At 44.6% G+C, this 16,155-nt stretch overlaps 1 protein-coding gene across 3 annotated transcripts in view; it reads left to right on the plus strand.

Annotated features, from left to right (window-relative positions):
* SYNC (syncoilin, intermediate filament protein) overlaps nt 1-16,155 on the plus strand; it is a 93,095-nt gene that overhangs the window by 12,976 nt on the left and 63,964 nt on the right. The window lies entirely within an intron of this gene.

The raw sequence follows: 16,155 nt of genomic DNA on the forward strand, positions 1-16,155 counted from the left end.
CCAAAAGGATTACTTATTTAAAAAAAAAAAAAAAGGAGGTTCTGATCTGCTGTCAAATTCTATGTTTCTATGTATTCCAAGTATCCAAAGATAATTGGAAGGTATTTTTCGAAGTTATTACTCTAATTTGATTGGTGCAGGGGATTGCCGTGCAATATTTAAAAATAGAAACTGGCGTTACAAATATGTGTTTGTTTTTTTGAGTAACAGTGGGAATTTTTAGTTTAAAGGCACTACAATAATGTTTAAAAAATTGTCTTTTTATTGATCTAAATCAAAGAACATAAAAGGTAGAAAAATAGCATCACAAAATAATTTTGAATGTGTGACCATAACAAATAGCCAATATTTGTCCTCGATTCAAATGGACGCAAATTGAATAGAACCAGGAAGGAGGTTCCGGCACTATTCAATTCAGCGCACTGTTTACTCCGACTAGTGGATTTCTGATCGCACCGCTCTGGGGGTGCGAGCAGAAATCCAACGAAACTAGTGCCGCAATGCTGTTTTGTGCCTTAACGTGGCACAAACAGCATCGCGGCAGGGCACTTATGTCTGAGAATACCCGTTCTCGCACCAAAACAACCTGTTTAAGGCACAAGTAAGGGCATTCTCCTACAAAGCAGCATGCTAAATTGAATACCGCTGGGACATCCCTCCCAGCAGTATTCAATTTGATTTCAATTGAATCGACCCCATAGAGACATAACAAAATATTCAACAAATAAAAAACACAAGGCAAGGTAACACCAAATGATAGCAAACATGTAACAATAAAATTACTACATATAAGGGGACAATGCAGGATAAAACCTCACATTACTAGCACATGTGGGGAGTCAGCAGCCCCATTTCTCAAATACTTACCAATGGTATTCGAAAGCTATTTAAATAAAATCGGTTTAAGATACTGGGGGCAGCATATCAATGCAACTTTCCCAAGTACCAAAAAGTGAGAAAAACAGACCTCTGTCAATTATGCCATCGCCCAGTTCATTCTAATAAGGGGGCGATCCAATTACTTGTGGTCAATTGTATCACCGGGGGCTATCCAATTAGCCCTGATACTGCACGCTCTTCTCCCCAGTGCCGGCACTGATCATGGATTATGTTTCGGATGCCTCAGGCACCCGAAGCATAATCCATGATAACGGACAACCGGAGCAGTAATAACTCATGAAATCAGGAGCTTATACCGGATCCCGTATGTTATCGCATGATCGCGAAAATGGCCTTGATAACTGCAATAATGACCATCAGTTAAAAATTGCAATATACAGACGTTTTGATCTGCCAAAAATGAATCACACATAATCGGATACCCACCTAAGGCGTTTATTCATGAAGCAGTGAAAAGTGTGAGAAGTGAACCTGTGGAGAAGTTTCCCATGGCAACCAAATCAGCTGCTCCGTACAAGTGTATAGTATGCAAATTATAAATGTTACTTCAATGCTGATTGATTGCCAAGGGCAACTTTTCCACTGGCTCATTTCTCCACACTTTTCACTGCTTCATGAATAGACCCCTATGGCTGGTATCCAATTAGCTGCTGTAATTTACTTACTTAATTCAGCCAGGGCTATCCAATTAGCCCTGCAAAACCAGGATTTATCAGGGATTATGCTTCGGGTGCTTATCCCGGATACCATGCGTTATCGCACAATCCCGGGTCCGTTTTCGGCCGATAAAAACTGGATAAAAATGGATTACGTGATAATGACAACTGGTCAAAATTCGCGATATCAGCCCATTTTTATTGGCTGAAAAACAATCGCACCTAATTGGATACCGACCAAAATAGGATTTTTATGTTGCTCGTTTTTTTAAGCAGAAGTGCTAATCGCCAAAGAGAGCATCTTACACCATGGGTCATATGTTTTTGCAAAGGGATAATTTCCAAAATAGTCCATTGCATGGTAAAGGGCAGTAAGTTAATCAGATACTCAAGAGCACTTTCTAACCATTAGCCAGATTCTTCAAACAATCAAGCAAGACAGTGATAAATTATCTACCTAATCGGCCAAACATCTGGGACAGAACTAAGAATGCTTCAGAGGGATGGAGGGGTCTGTCTTATAAAAGAAAAAAAAGCAATTCCATATATATAGTATTAATTGGCACAATTCAGATAGAGGTATCATGAGAGAATCAACTGTTAACTCTAGAAAATGTGACAAACATGAGGATATATATGTGGCAGACATGGTGTATTTAAATTTATCCCTAAGAAATACGTAGTTATGGTAGAATTACCATTGATAACTATTTCTCCTAAGTCCACAGTATCTACGGTATAAACATTGGGATGTAAGGTAGCGTCAGTGGAATGGCACCAATCAAAGTTTTCGGCCTCCCAGGATGCAAAGGGCCAGTCTATATATCCCCGCCTCCTGGCTCAGGCAATTCAGTTATTTTCCAAAGCTCAAGGCAGGAGCATCATAGAGAGCCCTAATCAGGCGAGAAGAGCACACATGCACACCCTTCCATAAAAGAAGGAAGAGGTTAGTAGGTGTAAGGATCCTCAAATCAGGTGCGTCAGGGTGGGATCCCTGTGGATACTGTGGACTTAGGAGAAATAGAGTTATCGACCGTAAGTCTACCATAACTACATATTTCTTCTGCAGGGTCCACAGATTATCCACAGTATAAACAGTGGGATGTCCCAAAGCAAATTTAGTGGAGGGGATGCTCCTGATTGGTCAGGAAAATCCTTTGCCCGAATGCAGCGTCCTGAGAGGCAAAGGTATCAAAGGCATAATGTCTAATGAATGTGTTAATGGAAACTCATGAGGCTGCCTTACATATCTTTCAGCTGAGGCACCACATTGTGCTGCCCATGAAGGATCTACCTTTACGAGTAGAGTGAGCAGAGACATTAGCCAGAATAGGGAGATCAGCTTGAGAGTATGCTTCTGAAATAGTCATCCGAAGCCACCTTTGCCAGTGTCTGCTTGTCAGCAGGCCATCCTCTCTTGTGAAATCCATGGAGAACGAAGAGAGTGTGTCTTTCTGATGGTACTGGTACGATCCACATAGATCCTTAATGCACGGAATACGTTCAATGATGCATCTCCCGCAGAGAAGTCCGGTCCCTGAAAAGCCGGAACAACAATCTCTTCATTAAGGTGTAATTTAGAGATCACCTTAGGAAGATAAGCAGATCTAGTTCGGAGAACTGCTCTATCTGGATGAAATATCAGAAAAGGAGGCGACATGATAACGCCACTAAATCGGAGACTCTTCTAGCGGAGGCAATTGCCAGTAGAAAGAAAACTTTTGCTGTCAACCATTTGAAATCCACTTTATTCAGTGGTTCAAATGGGGCAACTTGAAATGTCCTAAGGAAGGCTAAATGTGAAGTATTCCTTGAAAAAAAGTGCAAACATACTGTAGGTTAGCATTTTTCCTTTTGGATCCATACAGTTCGTGCTGACACTTGTACTTTTAAGGACTACACACGTAGACATTTATCTATTCCTGCTTGAAGGAATGATGGAACTCTTGAAACTCTGAAAGACCTCGGGTCATAATTTCTGGCAGTGCACCACTGATTATAAGCATGCCATAGCCGGTAATAAATGCGAGCAAAGGATGGTTTCCTTGCCCTAAGCATTATTTAAATGACCTGTTGTGAAAATCCTTTTGCTTTCAGGATGGATGTCTCAAAAGCCACGCCGTCAAAAACAGCCAATCCAGGTGTTTGTAATGACAAGGACCGTGAGACAATAGATCTGGACGTTGAGGCAGTAGAAACGGAATATCCCCGGAAAGCCACTGCAGATCTGTATACCAATATCTTCTGGGCCATGCCGGAGCTATTATTATCACGGTGCCCTTTCCTTGTTTGATTTTCCAGATCACCCTGGGCAACAGGTAATTGGCCAGCTGAAACACCCATCTCACTGACCGAGCATCTATGAAGATCGCTTTGGGATCCTTTGTCCTTGACCCGCATGTGGGAACTTTGTAGTTCTGACGAGAATGAGGTCTACGGCAGGCCCCACTTGTCTACCAGAATCTGGAAGACTTCTGGGTGTAAAGCCCATTTGATAACATGAATGGCATGTCGACTGAGAAAATACGCTTCCCAGTTTTGCACTCCCGGAACGAACACTGCGGACAAGGCCGGATGATGAATTTCTGCCCACCTTAACGTGCGGCTTACTTCCTTCATTGTGTTTTGGCTGCGAGTTCCTCCCTGATTATTGAGGTACGCTACTGCCGTTGCATTGTCCCAGCGAATCTGTACCAGTTTTCCTTGAAGTATGTCATTTACCTGAGTGAATGCCATACATATGGCCCAAAGTTCCAATATATTTATTGGCAGGCAACTTTCTTCCTTGGTCCACTGCCCCTGAAAGCAACACTTTTCTGACACTGCTCCCCAGCCCTGAAGACTGGCGTCCGTTGTCAGAATCTCCAACTCTAAGATCCAAAAGGGTCGCCCATTGTACAGATGGGATGTCTGTAGCCACCAGGCTAACGACCTCTGTACTTCCTGGGTTTTTATCGTCTGATGCAGTCCATTCCATCTGAAAAGCATCAGACGTTGAAGGGGCCTCGAGTGGAATTAAGCATATTCCACCATGTCGAATGTAGATACCATAGATCCCATCACTCGCATTGCTGCCTGAATGGATAATCTTCAACTGTGTAGTAGCTCCTGAATCCTTGTCTGTTTTATGGATATTTTGTTCAGAGGTAGAAAAACTCTGATGCCTGGAATGCAATACAGCCTCCATGTGCGTAATGTGTTGTGACGGAACCAGGGAAGACTTCGCTCAATTTATGAGCCATACTTGGCTTTGTAAACAGGCTATTGTCATTTGTAGATGGCACTGGAGAATTTCCTGAGATTGAGTCAGGATTAACAGGTCGTCCAGCTATGGGAAAATCTGTATCCCCTGATGACGGAGATAGGCCGCCATCACCACCATAATTTTGGTGAACCTTCTTGGAACTGTAACTAGTCTAAATGGTAGGGCCTGAAACGGAAAATGTTGCCAGTGGATAGCAACCCTGAGATACACACTGATGGAACAGTGCTATAGGTACATGTAGGTTAGCATCTTGGATATCTAGAGATACCCTAAATCCCCCAGCTACAAGGCCAAGCCAATGGAGCGTAAAGTTTCCATATGAAACCGAGGCATCCAAATGTATCTGTTCAGAGTTTCGAGATTGAGAATGGTCGGGTTATGACCCATTCGGTTTCTGTACTAGAAAACATGTTGGAATAGAAACCTTGTCCCTGCTGAGCAGGAGGACCGTTACTATCACACCCGATTGTAACAACTTCTGAACTGCCTCCCATAAAGCACTGGCCTTCGTTTCCTTTGAAGACGGGCTGGTACAAAAAACAACAAAAAAACTTTGCGGAGGGTGTTACTTGATGCAAACGCATCACCATAAGACACTGCTTCTTGCACCCAGGCATCAGTGGTGGACTGCTGCCAGTTCTGTGCAAATAAAAGAAGCCGCCTCCCACCCTGGGATCCCCCAGGTGGAGGCCCGTGCCATCAGGCTGATGGCTTATATTCTGCTTTGGAAGCAGGCCCTCTGGTAACCCAAGCTTTTTAGTCTTTCCAGACCTATCTGATTGGGACTGTTTGCCATAACCCTTTCCTTTTGCTGGACCAAAAATCTGGAAACTTCGGTTTAGACTTGTAAACTGAATAAAACTTCATTTTTAGAGTCTGCTTCAGACTCTAAAATATAGCTTTCTTGACCAAAAAGAATATCTTCAGTAAAAGGCAAAGACTCTAGTACCATTTTGGACTCTGAGTCAGCCTTCCATATACGTAGCCAGACCGCTCTGCGTGCTGCTACTGCTGAGGCTGATGCTTGAGAAGCTACTGTACCCATATCAAAGGCTGCTTCTTATAAAAATAGCTGCCTGTTTAATATGTGCAGTATGGAACTTTTGTTCTCTAGTAGCAAATAAAAGATCATCTTCCAATGCATCAGCCCAGGCCACCACCTTTCACCATCCCTTCTGTGGCCATGGCCGGCCTCACCACTGCAAGGAAAAACAATTTTAAGAAAACCATCTATTTTCCTATCCGTTACATCATTTACAGATGTTGAAGACAGAGGTAATGTAGATTTACGCACTAGTCGAATCCCATGCGTATTTACTTTGGGCGCAACCTCACTATTCAAACAATCCCTAACCTGAAGAGGATACATCTTACTGGGTGTGACCCAAGCCTCTTGCCTGATTTCCGTCAGCGGCTCTGAATCTGGAAATTCAGTTCTGACTGTTTTGGGACGTATAAACACTGGTGCCTTGAATTTTAACAAAGGCTCTGCTGCCTCCTCTAAGGATAGAATGGCTTTCACAGCATTGACTAGCTCAAATATATCTACTGAGCTGCAACCTTCGTCCTCATCTCTGTATGCAGACCCATAATGTGAGGAATCATTTCCAAAGTGTCCCTTTCGAAACATGTGTAGACGTTACATGTCTGTTTGATTTAATTACCACAGGCCTTTCAGACTATTTTTGTTGAAAGGCTGCAGCTTCCTGAACTGGATGGATCATAATCCAGTGGGAATGTTGCACGTAAGGGTTAATAGGGAAGCCTATACCTGGTACTGGCGCTGGCCCTATTCGCTCAGCTATATTAGATAATGTTTGTGCAAATGATGCCCATGAAGGTTCTGCCTGAACCCGAGCCTGCCTTGGCATGTTAAGGAGGCTTTGATGGAAACTACAACAATTTGCACATAACCCATTTTCCACGAGATCTTGAGAGGTTAACCCTGCTTTGCATGACATCCATGATATCAATGTAGGTACAGCTGTCAAGAGTGTATCCTCCTCACCCTTGCCTCTCTTTCGCATGATAAACAAATCACACACCTGACTGGTGTTAACTACACAATTTGTGACTGAAATCACTTTAATGCTTGCTAAAGTGATATACAATCTGACCCCTCCCTGCTTTGCACCAGCATTGAGGATCAGATATATGAGAAAGCAAAACTGAAAGAAACGGTATAAGTCAGCAGTCATACTAGCAATCAGTCACATTGTTATACATTAGTATACATTGGCAATATGAGCACATATTCAACTACAGATACATTTCAGGTATGTAGGAAAAACATATTACTGCATTACCTTATATAGGACTTTTAACATATTCAGTCACACAGGCGAAAGAAACAGCAGTAATTGTTTACAAGACTCATATGCAATAGGCACTTATACAACTACTCGTACCGCAATGGTAGGTAGGGGACTCAGTGCTGTATCACCTGCCTCAGGAGAGCGGGATTCAGGGAGACTTAATCCCACTTCCAGGATCGATCAATACACTAGCAAACGCTGAATGGATCCAGACACTAATGGTGAACACAAACGCCCAAGTGAACACATCCGTTATCAGTGAACACAGACACCCAGGTGAACACAGACGCACCAGTGACACAGCCGCCCATCCCGGAAACCCGCTCAATTGTGGAACCGACGCCTTACCTTCTCCCCATGCTCAGGCCACAGCCTGGTAACGTCTGCTGGACTTGCAAGTACATCCTACACAGACGCCCGCCGAAACAGCACTGTATACGTGGGTAAGAGTTGTTGCGACCTGGTGGGGAGTTGTTGGACTCTTTCTAAGGTACGTATAAGACGCTTTTTAGAAAGATTGCTCAAAACGAATAAGACTATAAAAATAAAGTAATAAAAAGCTTATGGCTGCGATAATAGGATTTTGGTACTTACCAGGTAAATCCTTTTCTTTGAATCCATAGGGGGCACTGGAGTACTCTTGGGATATGGACGGCTTAGCAGAAACAAAGGCACTGAATATTTAAATTTAGAACTCTCCACCCCTCCATATCCCAGAGTACCTCAGTGTACGACCTCAGTGTTTTTTACTGAGCGAACAAGAACTATAGAGAGGTTGACAATGGAGAATTCCTATAATATAACGGACAACAACAAAGTTGACCCATAACGTTACTGTCAACTAAACAGTTGACACCATAACCGATAGACCTTTATAATTTGAACCACTCGGTGAAAATTTGTTACCATAAGCTCCTCTGAGCTTAATACAACCCCGGTAAATGTGTTACCATAAGCTCATCTGAGCTTAAAACAACCCAGGTAAAACTGCTCTGGGTGGGCGTCCAGTGCCCCCTATGGATTCAAAGAAAAGGATTTACCTGGTAAGTACCAAAATCCTATTTTCTTTTTCATCCACTAGGGGTCACTGGAGTACTCTTGGGACGTACCAAAGCTTCCCTCGTGGGCGGGAGAGCTGTTTGACACCTGTAACAGTAGACGGCCAAAGCTAGATGCTGATGCCGCAACCGTTTCATAACGAGTAAACGCGCACAAACGTGTGCACTGAAGGCTATGTAGCCGCGTCGTAGACGCTCCACGACCAGCTGGTCATGACATTCCCACAGAACCTATGGGATGAGCTATTACTGACATAGGCGACTGTAACTTAGCCTTAAAGTAAGCCTGACTTGTAGTCATTTTTATCCAACTGGATAATGTCTGCTGAGAAACTGGCTAACCCCAGTTGGCAGCATCATAGATAACAAACAACGTATACGTATTACGTACTGTAGACGTTCGGGACATATAGACGCGTAATGCGTGTACCACATTCAAAATTCTAGAATGTGCTGTCAACACAGGAACCACTATTGGTTTATTGATGTGAAGAACAAGAAATCGGAATTGGTCCGAAGTTCTGCTTTGTTATGAGAAAACTCAAATACGGTGGCTTGGAATACAAGGCACCCAAATATGAAAACAAAACCCTTGCCGAAGCTACGGCTAGAAGAAAAACGTTTTCCAAGTGAGAAACTTAATCCCCATTTGTTGTAAGGGTTCAAAATATGAAAACTGTAAGAAATCTGAACCCAGCTTCAAGGCGCATGGCGCTGTAGGTGGGATAAATGGAGGCTGCACTTTGATGACACCTTGTAAAAAAGGTGTGTACCGACGCAATAGATTCAAACGTCTGTGAAAATAAATTGACCACATAAATACCTGCACCCTCAGTGCAGATAAACGCAGTTCTCCATCCCACCCCGTCTGTAAATAACAGAATACGGGTAACTTGAAAGATGATGTCGGAAACTTCTGAGCTTCACACCCACATATATAGGCACACCCAATTGTGTAATAATGAGCTGCCGTAAGCGGCTTTCTAGCTCGTAACATGGTTGGTATAACCGATACTGTAATGCCCTATATCTTTTCTTAAGAGGGCGGTCTGAACCCCCCACCCCGTCAACCGCAGCCGCGGTACATAGGTAAATAGGGGTAAAAGAACGGTCCGTGTTGTAACAGGTTGGACGTATTATGAGGGGCCAAGATCGTGTGCAAGTATTCCTTGGAGCTTCGAGAAGCAATTTCTCCGAAACCCATGAGATATCACTAGTATGACTGTGACGAACTGTCTTATGATCCGTTTTAGCAACGGAGAGAGAGAGAGCAGCGGAAAATGGTGAAGCCAGATACACGAGGCTGTATGACCACACGAATGTGAGAACCTCCACCGCCACTGCCCTTGTGATCTGTCGTTCTGTACACATACTGAGCGTTTGTAATTGTGGCGAGATGTCATCATGTATACCTGAGGGTAACCCCAAGTGTGGATTCACATATGAAACACCTCTGGATTTAATGCCCAGTTTTATGGATAAAAATCCCGACGGGTGAGATCATCTGTCTAACAGATGACCACTCCCGTCGTAAACAACATCACCTAATGGTGTTCTGGGTAATTGAGGATTCGAGCTACCTGCCGCATTGCCATGCGGCTTTTTGGTCCTCCCTGGTTGTTGTGTATGCAACTCCCGTTGCGTTGTCTGACTGCACTTGGACAGACTGAAAGCGAAGCATGTAGTGCATTGTAAATTGCACGGAGTTCCAGGACATTTATAGACAGCAATCTGTCGTGATCCGTTTTAGAACCCCTGTCGCTGATATTTTTAACTACAACTCCTCAACCTCTGAGACTCTCGTCTAGAGTATATACACCCTCGCCCTGAAACCCGGCGAACTAAAGCGCTTTGAAAACACATCATTGTTCCTAAAAGGCGAATACACCAATGTACCCATAGTGTGCGTGGCTTTTGCACTAATTGTACTAGATGGTATATTTTATTTCTGGTGTAGTAGGTAAATCTCTTTAATTTACCCTATTTATAATCTTACCTAGGAACTGAAGTCGTTCAGACGGAATTAGATGCGATTGTTTTTGAACTTGACCTGCTACCGTGGTGTACGTTAGTAGCGCAAGTAAGAGGAACTTCTGTTGAAACAGAGTTCTTATGAGCAGATCGTCTAAGTATGGAACGATTGTCACCGCTAAGGCTCTGAAATGAGCTATTGTCACCAACATCACTTTGGTGAATACCCGAGGCGTTGACAAGAGGCCAAACGGTAGAACCTGAAATGGTTAATGGTTGTGGCGTATTGCAAAACGCAAGAACCTGTGATGCGGTGACCAAACCGGAATGGGTAAATACGCATTGTAAAGATCAAGCGCAAGCATGCAATCTTGTGGCTTGAAATATGCAAGTACTAACTGGAGTAAATCCATTTCCAACTGTAGTAAGTGACTTGCTGATTGAGACTGCGACGGAGCCCTCCGGCTTCGGTACCCCAAACAGAGGGGAATAAGTAACCCTGACTCTGTTGGTGTACCAGGTGTGGAAATAAAAACAGGTGAAACCAGCAGATGTAAATAGCCGATACATCCATGAGTGGATGTTTGGAAACCGGCAAATGTCACGTGTAAAGGGGCGCTTCCACAATTGGAAATTATAGATGGCCTGAGAGGCCGTTAAGCCACTGGCTTGTTGACTTTAGCACCCTGGCGTTACAAGTCGTGACTGTTTTTGTACCACAGCCTTGAAAAGACTGAAGTCTAAAGGGATTATTAAACGTCGGCCAAAGTATTTTTGTTTGAATATCAAATTTAGGACCAAACAACTTCTGGCCTTGTTTTGGTGACACTAGCGACGATGAAAAGCGAGAATCGTGTCAGCAGAAGCTTTACAGAGATACTCTGCAGCTTTTTATTAACAGTGATCGTCATTGTTTCCATACATAGAGCGTCTAGTGACCCAAATGTATCCTGTTTATAATGTTTGTCACAGACGAATTCACCAATGACGGATTGTCCCATTTAGATGTGGAAACGGGTAAATAGAGTTAACTGTTAGTCAGATATTTTAAATAATAACTCATTGAAAATCTGTTTATGAAAATTGACAGATTAGATGTTAGAGTCTACATAATGTCTGTAAAATTTGAGACACTGACTCACTGTTATTAGCAATGTATGGTTGTCAAAACCCCGCACTATCTGACTGCTGGTCTAATGTACCCTTCTCAGTCGTAGGTACCGCTGTGAGGTTTGACATATAATTGTCAGATTAAATAAGACCAGTTAAATTAACACCCTGGTACCCAAAGGGAAATTGGACCTTTGGAAAGACTGAGAATCCTTTGTTAGAGCAGGCAGAGTAACTTTTGAGACTCCGATTTTACCGCTCCTGTCGAGCGGAATTATGCTTAACATAGGATCTGGGACTGACCCGGCTTCCGGAGTGGAAACGTACAAACCAACAGAATTTGTTTATGTACAGACATTATAGTAAACCTTCTATTTAGTCTGTGTTGGAGGCTTACTCCTTATACAGACAGACACCACAATAGCCAAAGGACAGACACTTGCACTAATTAGTAAAATGTGTACTTAAAGTGCGTAATATATATATATATATATATATATATATATATATATTTATATATATATTTATGGCTAAATACAGTTTACATGGCCCTATGTGAAACCTGAACCAAATTTCCCACTAACACCCCTGCGCCTCCGGTGGCGAAGAGATGTAGTGTAGGAATGTTCTGGAATTATGGCAGAAACAGGAAACATGAATAAAAATGGCCCCCATGCCATTCTTACATTGTAACTTATAGGAGAAATTACAATACCTGCTGCCCCTGATAATCACAGTCTAGTATACACTGATAATCACAGCCAGTTGATAATCACATGCAGGCTACAATACAATCACAGGCAGGTGACATTTAATATAAGCTCTGCCTTTAATATCTTCTATAGATATCTGTTAATATTAATAACTTCTATAGATAAATATATATAGGCTAAACAGCCTATTACACTTGTAGCATCTGGCAGCTGCAGCCACGCAGTAATCTGCCAGATCCCCTACTCCCTCCCCCTTCCCTGTACTCCCTGTAGCGCTGTGTCTCAGCGGGGAGCTGGGAAGCTTATTGCAGGGAGGCGGAGGACCATAGCCCCGAGCAGCAGAGATCGGCTGGCCGGAGCGCGGCGTTGCTACCGGGTCTGTGAGAGCACCGCTGTTGTCTGTGCGGCGGGTGTCCGTCCCTCCCCCTGTCTGTACTCCCTGTAGTGTTAGCGGTGAGCCGGGACGCTCACTGCAGGGAGGCGAGAGACATTGCAAAGTAGCGGAGGACGGTTGCCGGGCCGCTGTCGCTAGCCAAGCTGCGGCGGGTCTCCCCTCTGGGCGCTGCACTTCCTATACAGCGCTGACGGCGCGCCTGGCGCCTAGGTCGGGAGAACGAAGCGGCAGACTGAGTGCTGGACGGAGCGGCTGTAAACGGGCACATCTAACGGACCCCACACAGCGGGGCGGCCGCCTGCGCTGACCGCCCCGTTTTCCCCAGCATACCTTATGCGACGGGCTTCTACGCTCAGAGCTCTCTGGTCGTAGCTGCGACGGGGCTTCTATGTGTAAGCTCCGTCCAGCTGCTTGATCCCTTCTTCATGGCTGTGACGGGGCTTCTTTCTGTAAGCTCTGTCCAGCTCTTTGATCACTTTTTTATGGCTGTGACGGGGCTTCTTTATGTAAGTTCCGTCCAGCTGTTGCAGGCCAGTGGGCCTGTGGCTGTGAGGGTGCTCTTTGTGAGGACCGACACGCCATGCGCTGTGCTGCAGCGGCACTATCCCGGACCCATGTTTTTCAATAAACTGGGAAGGGATGTGCTATAATAAAAAGTAAAAAGTAAAAATTAATAAAAATCTTCCACAAAGTGTGGGAACTCCCACAAGCCGTTGTTAGTGCTTTGAGCACGGAAAAAACACTGAGGTCGTACACTGAGGTACTCTGGGATATGGAGGGGTGGAGAGTTCTAAATTTAAATATTCAGTGCCTTTGTTTCTGCTAAGCCGTCCATATCCCAAGAGTACTCCAGTGACCCCTAGTGGATGAAAAAGAAAAACCAGCAGCCCATTGACCATGGTCCGGCTCCTGCCACACCAAACAAAAAACTGAATTGCCTGAGCCAGGAAGCGGGGATATAGGAGACAGGCCCGTTGCATTCTGGGAGGCCGAAAGCTTTTTATAATGAATTTTATAATGAGGCTTGTTAAAAGTCTGTCAAAATAACAGACACCAGGGCCAAATTGCATTGTACATAGAAGGCACTATATGAGGGGTGCAGTGTGTATACAGGGGCAATATATGGTGGGGGTGCAAAATATGGAAGAGGATGGGCCTGAAGTGTATATAACGGCAGTATATGGCGGAGGGGGGGTGCCTACACTGCACCCATGTTTTATTACTTACCTTTGCAAAGTCCTGCATCATAGTTGCAGCCACAGCTAATATCACCGACACACTGGCCACCACACATGCGCAGTAGGGATTAGTCTCTGGGACATGGCAAGAACAATGCCAGAGTCTACTGCGCCATGAAAAGGAGGGGGCCCACCTGGAGTCGGCACACAGCCCCCTTCCTCTGTTAAAATGTCCCTGTATGTGTCCATGTCCCAAATGGATCTCCATCTGGTGCCGTCCAGTAGCCGGCAGCGGTGCCACGGAGCAATGTTAGCCTTTTATATGTAAGTGTGTGTGTATATATATATATATATATATATATATATATATATATATATATATATATATATATATATCTGTGACTCTGTGCCTGTGTGTATAACGCTGGGCGTGGCTAGGAACTCTCATTGGGTTAGGAGCAGGTCTATCACACCCAGTCCACAGCAGATTGGGCAAGAAACGCCCTCCCACACAGGTTACATCCAATGGGAAGCTCTGCCCTTTGGCTGCTATGTGTTTCCAGAGCAGGATTAACAATGGAGCTGCAGCTCCAGGTCCACACCCCAAAATAGGCCCACTGCATCTGCAGCAACATACCCTCCAACAATGTACACATAAAAATCGGTACAAATTCTAAAAGGGGGCGTGACTACGGGTGTATTGGTGTGGCCACGCCCCTTTTCCTATACTTTCAATGGAAGTTTGGAGAGCCAAAAATCAGTACAGACCATATAAAAAAGGTACAGTACCTGCCAAAAAGGTACAGTTGGAGGGTATGCCACTGCATCTGCAGCAAGTCTCTGCACTGTAGATAGGGGGGAAAAAACAAAAAAAATAAGATTTTAAACCTACCGGTAAATCTTTTTCTCATAGTCCGTAGAGGATGTTGGGGACTCCGTAAGGACCATGGGGATAGACGGGCTCCACAGGAGACATGGGCACTTTAAGAAAGACTTTAGGTATGGGTGTGCACTGGCTCCTCCCTCTATGCCCCTCCTCCAGACCTCAGTTAGAGAAACTGTGCCCAGAGGAGACAGACAGTACGAGGAAAGGATTTTTGTTAATCCAAGGGCAAGATTCATACCAGCCACACCAATCACACCGTATAACTTGTGTATATACTAACCAGTTAACAGTATGAAAACAACGTAGCATCAGTCCAAAACCGATGAAAACTATAACATAACCCTTATGTAAGCAAAATTGTATACAAGTCTTGCAGAAGTAGTCCGCACTTGGGACGGGCGCCCAGCATCCTCTACGGACTACGAGAAAAAGATTTACCGGTAGGTTTAAAATCTTATTTTCTCTTACGTCCTAGAGGATGCTGGGGACTCCGCAAGGACCATGGGGATTCTACCAAAGCTCCCAAACGGGCGGGAGAGTGCGGATGACTCTGCAGCACCGATTGAGCAAACAGGAGGTCCTCCTCAGCCAGGGTATCAAATTTATAGAACTTTGCAAAGGTGTTTGACCCCGACCAAGTAGCAGCTCGGCATAGTTGTAGTGCAGAGACCCCTCGGGCAGCCGCCCAAGACGAGCCCACCTTCCTAGTGGAATGGGCTTTGACCGATTTTGGTAACGGCAATCCAGCCGTAGAATGCGCCTGCTGAATCGTGTTACAGATCCAGCGAGCAAGTCTGCTTTGAAGCAAGGGCGCCAACCTTGTTGGCTGCATATAGGACAAACAGTGCTTCTGTTTTTCTGACTCTAGCCGTTCTGGCCACGTAAATTTTCAAAGCCCTGACTACATCAAGGGACTCGGAATCCTCCAAGTCTCGCGTAGCCACAGGCACCACAATAGGTTGGTTCATATGAAAAGATGACACCACCTTAGGCAAGAATTGAGGACGGGTCCGCAATTCCGCTCTATCCATATGGAAAACCAGATAGGGGCTTTTATGAGACAAAGCCGCCAATTCCGACACTCGCCTAGCCGAAGCCAAGGCTAATAACATGACCACCTTCCAAATGAGATATTTTAAGTCCACCGTTTGAAGTGGTTCAAACCAGTGCGACTTAAGTAAACTCAACACCACGTTAAGGTCCCAAGGCGCCACCGGAGGTATAAAAAGGAGGCTGAATATGCAGCACTCCCTTCACAAAAAAGTCTCTACTTCTGGGAGAGAAGCCAATTCTTATTGAAAGAAAATGGATAAGGCCGAAATCTGAACCTTAATAGAGCCTAATTTTAGTGAAGTGAAGGAAACGGCCCAGATGGAATTCTTCCGTAGGAGCATTCCTGGCCTCACACCAAGAAACATATTTTCGCCATATACGGTGATAATGTTTAGCTGTCACGTCCTTCCTAGCCTTTATCAGCGTAGGAATGACCTCATCCGGAATGCCTTTTTCCGCTAGGATCCTGCGTTCAACCGCCACGCCGTCAAATGCAGCCGCGGTAAGTCTTGGAACAGACAGGGCCCCTGTTGCAACAGGTCCTGTCGTAGAGGAAGAGGCCACGGATCTTATGTGAGCATTTCCAGCAGATCCGGATACCAGGTCCTTCGTGGCCAATCTGGAACAATGAGAATTGTTCTCGCTCCTCTTTTTCT

The sequence above is a fragment of the Pseudophryne corroboree genome, chromosome 2 (genome assembly GCF_028390025.1).
Source record: "Pseudophryne corroboree isolate aPseCor3 chromosome 2, aPseCor3.hap2, whole genome shotgun sequence".
Classification (NCBI taxonomy): Eukaryota; Metazoa; Chordata; class Amphibia; order Anura; family Myobatrachidae; genus Pseudophryne; species Pseudophryne corroboree.